Consider the following 7,500-nt stretch of genomic DNA (forward strand, 5'->3'; position numbering starts at 1 on the left):
CCAGTCTGTTATTTAACTCAGAACCTTTCTCTGGTCCTCCAGTCTGTTATTTAACTCAGAACCTTCTGGTCCTCCAGTCTGGTTATTTTTCTTTCCTTTTTACTTCCTAGAGTTTTATTTCTCTGTATTTCTTCATTCTCATAAGACTTTGACTTTTTTCTTTGTAGACACACACACACACACACACACACACACACACACACACACACACACACACACACACACACACACACACACACACACACACACACACACACACACACACACACACACACACACACACACACACCTCGCTAGTGTCAATTTGAAGAGGTATCGACCGTTGGACAGACAGGAAGTGAATCATCGTCTCTTCATCTCCACTCCATCTAAAGCCCTTCAACTCAACTACACAAGGACACCGAGGCTGAGTGCTAAAATAGCACACTATTCCCTATATAGTGAACTACTAGTGACCAGAGCCCTATTCCCTATATAGTGAACTACTATAGACCAGAGCCCTATTCCCTATATAGTGAACTACTAGTGACCAGAGCCCTATTCCTATATAGTGAACTACTATAGTAGTGAACTACTATTGACCAGAGCCCTATTCCCTATATAGTGAACTACTTTAGACCAGAGCCCTATTCCTATATAGTAGAACTATTCCCTATATAGAATTTGACCAGAGCCCTATTCCCTATATAGTGAACTACTAGTGACCAGAGCCCTTATTCCCTATATAGTGAACTACTATAGACCAGAGCCCTATTCCCTATATAGTGAACTACTAGTGATTGAGGCTATTCCCTATATAGTGAACTACTTTAGACCAGAGCCCTATTCCTATATAGTGAACTACTATAGACCAGAGCCCTATTCCTATATAGTGAACTATATAGACCAGAGTGAACTACTAGTGACCAGAGCCCTATTCCCTATATAGTGAACTACTAGTGACCAGAGCCCTATTCCCTATATAGTGAACTACTATTGACCAGAGCCCTATTCCCTATATAGTGAACTACTATAGACCAGAGCCTATTCCCTATATAGTGAACTACTATAGAACTACTTTAGTGAACTACAGTGACCAGAGCCCTATTCCCTATATAGTGAACTACTAGTGACCAGAGCCCTATTCCCTATATAGTGAACTACTATAGACCAGAGCCCTACTATAGTGCAATTACCAGACTATAGCCCTATTCCCTATATAGACCAGAGTGCATTACTATAGACCAGAGCCCCTATTCCCTATATAGTGCATTACTATAGACCAGAACTATAGTGAACTAGTTGTTGTCACTATAATGGGTACTACTTTAGACCAGGGTCCTATGAGTTGTTGTCACTATAATGGGTACTACTTTAGACCAGGGTCCTATGAGTTGTTGTCACTATAATGGGTACTACTTTAGACCAGGGTCCTGAGTTGTTGTCACTATAATGGGTACTACTTTTAGACCAGGGTCCTATGAGTTGTTGTCACTATAATGGGTACTACTTTAGACCAGGGTCCTATGAGTTGTTGTCACTATAATGGGTACTACTTTAGACCAGGGTCCTATGAGTTGTTGTCACTATAATGGGTACTACTTTAGACCAGGGTCCTATGAGTTGTTGTCACTATAAAGGGTACATGGTGCCATTTGGGTGACCATTGTATAGTTCTAGAACACATCTTGCCATTGCTCTGACCTCATTGGCTCACGGACAGAGAGGGAGGGTTTCCATTCGTCGAGGGGTCTTTTTGATTGACAGGCGTGACATTGAGGGTCTGTCATTGTGGGTGGTACTCACCGCACAGTGGGGCAGGGGCCACACGACACACACACACACACGACACACATACACACACTCCCTTTGTCCTCTGCAGAGCGGTGAAACCCCCTGTCCCCAGAGGAGACACAACCTGCTGTTCCATCACAACCTCTCCTTCTCCTGTCTGTCTCTCTTTGCATCTCCTCTATCTCTCTGTCTCTAGCTCTCCTTTTTCCTCTCCTCTCCCTCCTCTCTCTTTACCTCTCCTATCTTTCTGTCTCTCTCTTCTCTATCAATCTCTCAATCTTTATCTCTCTCAGGTCTCTATCTCTCTGTCTGTCTCACTCTCCCTTTCTCCCTCCTCCTCTCCTCCTCTCTCTTTACTTCTCCTATCTTTCTGTCTCTCTCTTCTCTATCTCTCTCAATCTTTATCTCTCTCTCTCCTCTATCTCTCTGTCTCTCGCTCTCCTTTTTCCCCTCCTCTCCTCCTCTCTCTTTACCTCTCCTATCTTTCTGTCTCTCTCTTCTCTATCTCAATCTCTCATCCTTATCTCTCTCCTCTATCTCTCTGTCTGTCTTCTCTCTCTTTATAATCTCCATAGCTTTCTTTCCCTCCTTCACCTAATCTCATCATATCTCCCCTCCTCTGTCCTGTCCCCCTCCTCTGTCCTGTCTCCCTCTAATGGGTCCCCTCCTTCACCTGTCCATCATTCTCCTCCTCACTCTGTCTCCATGTCCCCCTCCTCTGTCCTGTCCCCCTCCTCACCTGTCCTCTGTCATATCCCCTCCTCTGTCCTGTCCCCCTCCTCTGTCCTGTCCTCCTTCACCTAATCTCATCCATATCTCCTCCTCCTCTGTCCTGTCCCCCTCCTCTGTCCTGTCCCCTCCTCTGTCCTGTCCCCTCCTCTGTCCTGTCCCCCCTTCACCTAATCTCATCATATCCCTCCTCCTCTGCAGAGTCCCCTGCTCTGTCCTGTCCCCCTGTCCCCTGTCCCCAACCTCTGTCCATCCCTCCTCTCCTGTCCCTCCTCTGTCTGTCCTCCTTCACCTAATCTCATCATATCTCTCCTCCTCTCTGTCTCCCCCTCCTCTTTTCCCCTCCTCTGTCCTGTCCTCCTCCTCTGTCCTGTCCCCCTCCTTCACCTAATCTCCATCATGTCTCCTCCTCCTCTGTCTCCTGTCCCCTCCTCTTCACCCCCTCCCTCATCATGTCCCCCTCCTCTGTCCTGTCCCCTCCTTCACCTAATCTCATCATATCTCCTCCTCCTCCCTCCCCCTCCTCTGTCTCTGTCCCCCCTCCTCTTTCCTCCCCTCCTTCTCTAATCTCTCTTATCCTCCTCCTCTGTCTGTCCTCCTCCTCTGTCCTGTCCCCCTCCTCTGTCCTGTCCCCTCCTTCACCTAATCTCATCATATCTCCTCCTCCTCTGTCCTGTCCCCCTCCTCTTTATGTCCCCCTCCTCCTTTTTCCCCTCCTTCACCTAATCTCATCATATCTCCTCCTCCCTCTGTCCCTGTCCTCCTCTGTCCTGTCCTCTGTCCTGTCCCCCTCTCTGTCCTGTCTCCTTCACCCTAATCTCTGTCCTCTGTCCCCTCCTCTGTCCTGTCCTCCTTCCCTAATCTCGTCATATCTCCTCCTCCTCTGTCCTCCTCCTCTGTCCCCTCCTCCTCTGTCCTCCCCCTTCCCTCTGTCCTGTCCCCCTCCTCTGTCCTGTCCTCCTTCACCTAATCTCATCATATCTCCTCCTCCTCTGTCCTGTCCTCCTCTCTTGTCCTGTCCCTCCTCTGTCCTGTCCCCTCCCTCTGTCCTGTCCCCCTCCTTCACCTAATCTCATCATATCTCCTCCTCCTCTGTCCTGTCCTCCTCCTCTGTCCTGTCCCCTCCCCTCTGTCCTGTCCCCCTCCTCTGTCCTGTCCCCCCTCCTTCACCCTAATCTCATCATATCTCCTCCTCTGTCCTGTCCCCCTCCTCTGTCCTGTCCCCCTCCTCTGTCCTGTCCCCCTCCTTCACCTAATCTCATCATATCTCCCCCTCCTCTGTCCTGTCCCCCTCCTCTGTCCTGTCCCCCTCCTCTGTCCTGTCCCCTCCTTCACCTAATCTCATCATATCTCCCCTCCCTCTGTCCTGTCCCCCTCCTCTGTCCTGTCCCCCTCCTCTGTCCCTGTCCCCCTCCTCTGTCCTGTCCCTCTCCTCTGTCCTGTCCCCCTCCTCTGTCCTGTCCCCCTCCTCTGTCCTGTCCCCTCCTTCTACCTAATCTCATCATATCTCCCCTCCTCTCTGTCCCCCTCCCTCTGTCCTTGTCCTCCTCCTCTGTCCTGTCCCCCTCCTTCACCCTAATCTCATCATATCTCCTCCTCCTCTGTCCTGTCCTCCTCCTCTGTCCTGTCCCCCTCCTCTGTCCTGTCCCCCTCCTCTGTCCTGTCCCCTCCTTCACCTAATCTCATCATATCTCCTCCTCTGTCCTGTCCCCCCTCCTCTGTCCTGTCCCCCTCCTCTGTCCTGTCCCCCTCCTCTGTCCTGTCCTCCCTCCTCTGTCCTGCCCCTCCTTCACCTAATCTCATCATATCTCCCCCTCCTCTGTCCTGTCCCCCTCCTCTGTCCTGTCCCCCTCCCTCTGTCCTGTCCCCCTCCTTCACCCTAATCTCATCATATCTCCTCCCTCCTCTGTCCTGTCCTCCTCCTCTGTCCTGTCCCCCTCCTCTGTCCCTGTCCCCCTCCTCTGTCCTGTCCCCTTCACCTAATCTCATCATATCTCCTCCTCTGTCTGTCCCCCTCCTCTGTCCTGTCCCTCCTCTGTCCTGTCCCCCTCCTCTGTCCTGTCCCCTCCTCTGTCCTGTCCTCCTCCTCTGTCCTGTCCCCCTCCTCTGTCCCCCCTCCTCTGTCCACCTCCTTCACCTAATCTCATCATATCTCCTCCTCTGTCCTGTCCCCTCCTCTGTCCTGTCCCTCCTCTGTCCTGTCCCCCTCCTCTGTCCTGTCCTCCTCCTCTGTCCTGCCCCCCTCCTTCACCTAATCATCATATCTCCTCCTCCTCTGTCCTGTCCCCCTCCTCTGTCTGTCCCCCTCCTCTGTCCTGTCCCCCTCCTCTGTCCTGTCCCCCTCCTCTGTCCTGTCCCCCTCCTTCACCTAATCTCATCTATCTCCTCCTCCTCTGTCCTGTCCTCCTCCTCTGTCCTGTCCTCCTCCTCTGTCCTGTCCTCCTCCTCTGTCCTGCCCCCTCCTCTGTCCTGTCCCCCTCCCCTTCACCTAATCTCATCATATCTCCTCCTCCTCTGTCCTGTCCTCCTCCTCTGTCCTGTCCCCCTCCTCTGTCCTCCCCCTCCTCTGTCCCTGTCCCCCCTCCTCTGTCCTGTCCCCCTCCTTCACCTAATCTCATCATATCTCCTCCTCCTCTGTCCTGTCCTCCTCCTCTGTCCTGTCCCCCTCCTCTGTCCTGTCCCCTCCTCTGTCCTGTCCCCCTCCTTCACCTAATCTCATCATATCTCCTCCTCCTCTGTCCTGTCCCCTCCTCTGTCCTGTCCCCCTCCCTCTGTCCTGTCCCCCTCCTTCACCTAATCTCATCATATCTCCTCCTCCTCTGTCCTGTCCTCCTCCTCTGTCCTGTCCCCCTCCTCTGTCCTGTCCCCCTCCTTCACCTAATCTCATCATATCTCCTCCTCCTCTGTCCTGTCCCCTCCTTCACCTAATCTCATCCTCCTCCTCCTCTGTCCTGTCCCCTCCTCTGTCCTGTCCTCCTCCTCTGTCCTGTCCCCTCCTTCACCTAATCTCATCATATCTCCTCCTCCTCTGTCCTGTCCCCCTCCTCTGTCTGTCCTCCTCCTCTGTCCTGTCCCCTCCTCCTCCTCCCCCTCCTTCACCTAATCTCATCATATCTCCTCCTCCTCTGTCCTGTCCTCCTCCTCTGTCCTGTCCCCCTCCTCTGTCCTGTCCTCCTCCTCTGTCCTGTCCCCTCCTCCCTGTCCCCCTCCTTCACCTAATCTCATCCTATCTCCTCCTCCTCTGTCCTGTCCTCCTCCTCTGTCCTGTCCTCCTCCTCTGTCCCCCTCCTCCTCCTCTGTCCTGTCCTCCTCCTCTGTCCCTGCCCCCTCTTCTCATCGGATATTAAGCTGTTCAATTCTCTGACCTCTCTATTTAATATTTTTGATTTTCTTCTCCTACTCCTTCTCCTACTTTTCCTCCCCACCTCCTCCTCCTCCTCCTCCCCCTCCTCCTCCTCCTCCTCCCTCCTCCCCTCCTCCTCCTCCTCCTCCTCCTTCTCCCCCTCCTCTCAACATCCTCCTTCCCTCCCCCTCCTCCTCCTTCTCTTCCTCCTCAACATCCTCCCCTCCTCCTCCTCCTCCATCTCCTCATTCTCCTCCTCCTCCTCCTCCTCCTCCCCCTCCTTCTCCTCCTCCTCCTCCTCCTCCTTCTCCTTCTTCTCCTTCTCATCCTCCTGCCCCTCCCTCCTCCTCCTCCTCCTCCCCTACTCCTTCTCATTCTCCTTCTCCTTCTCCTCCCCTTCACCCTCCTCCCCCTCCTCCTCCTCCCCCTCCTTCTCCTCCTCCCTCCTCCTCCTCCTTCTCCTTCTCCTTCTCCTTCTCCTCCTCCTTCCCTCCTCCCCTCTCCTCCTCCTCCTCCTCCTCCTCCTCCCTCTCCTCCTTCTCCTTCTTCTCCTTCTCCTCCTCCTGCCCCTCCTCCCCTCCTCCTCCTCCTCCTCCTCCTCCTTCTTCTCTTTCTTCTTCTCCTCCTCCTCCTCACCCTCTTCCTCCTCCTCCTTCTTCTCTTTCTTCTCTCCTCCTCCTCCTCCTTCTCCTTCTCCTCCTCCTCCTGTTCCTCCTCATCCTTCTCCTCCTTCTCCTCCTCTTCCTCCTCACCCTCTTCCTCCTCCTCCTCCTCTTCTTCTTCTTCCTCTTCTCCTCCTCCTTCTCCTCCTCCTCCTTCTCCTCCTCCTCCTCCCTCTCCTTCTCCTCCTCCCTCCTCCTCCTCCTCCTTCCTCCTCCTCCTCCTCCTCCTCCCCTCCTCCTCCTCCTTCTCCTTCTCCTTCCTCCTCTCCTCCTCCTCCCCTCCTCCTCCTCCTCCTCCTCCTCCTCCTCCTCCTTCTTCTCCTCCTCTCCTTCCTCTCCTCCTCCTCCTCCTCCTCCTCCTCCTCCTCCTCCTTCTCTTTCTTCTCCTCTTCCCCTCCCCTCCTTCTCCTCCTCCTCCTCCTCCTCCTTCTCTCCTCCTCCTCCTCCTCCTCCTCCTTCTTCTCTTTCTTCTTCTCCTCATCCTCCTCCCCCTCTTCCTCCTCCTCCTTCTTCTCTTTCTTCCTCTTCCTCCTCCTCCTCCTCCTTCTCCTCCTCCTCCTCCTCCTCCTTCCTCTCCTCCTCCTCCTCCTCCTTCTCTTTCATCTCCTCTTCCTCCTCCTCCTCCTGACAGTAATAATAATCCCTGTCTCTTCTTTGGCTTTTATCAGATCTCATAATAATATCATAATATTCACCGTTCTGTCAGAACCTGGAGGGCTGGAAAGGGAAAAGAATCAGGGTAATGCATCCCAAATGACACCCCTACGTAGTGCACTACTTTTGACCAGGGCCCAATGGGGCAACAGTGCACTATATAGGGAATAGGTTGCTTAGTGACACCCAATGAGGTCGTTCCAAAGGCAAACCCTTTTCTGACACACCTTCCTGTTTCTGTCTGTATTCTTCCTGGACTTGTTTCAATGCCTTTTAAAACAAAATCACATCTTCAAATGCATTTCATACACAATAGAAATATATAGTCTTTGTTTTCTA

The 7,500-nt window shown here is 52.9% G+C and overlaps 1 long non-coding RNA gene across 1 annotated transcript; it reads right to left on the reverse strand.

Annotated features, from left to right (window-relative positions):
- Positions 1 to 4,082: 4,082 nt before the first annotated feature.
- Positions 4,083 to 5,694, reverse strand: LOC127925555 (uncharacterized). Its single transcript, XR_008121342.1, has 3 exons — positions 5,602 to 5,694; positions 5,296 to 5,379; positions 4,083 to 4,178 (listed from the first exon to the last, which is right to left on the reverse strand). It is a non-coding gene; the product is annotated as an uncharacterized LOC127925555 (long non-coding RNA).
- Between the last annotated feature and the right edge of the window lie 1,806 nt (positions 5,695 to 7,500).

Source organism: Oncorhynchus keta, unplaced genomic scaffold (assembly GCF_023373465.1).
Source record: "Oncorhynchus keta strain PuntledgeMale-10-30-2019 unplaced genomic scaffold, Oket_V2 Un_contig_5841_pilon_pilon, whole genome shotgun sequence".
NCBI lineage: Eukaryota > Metazoa > Chordata > Actinopteri > Salmoniformes > Salmonidae > Oncorhynchus > Oncorhynchus keta.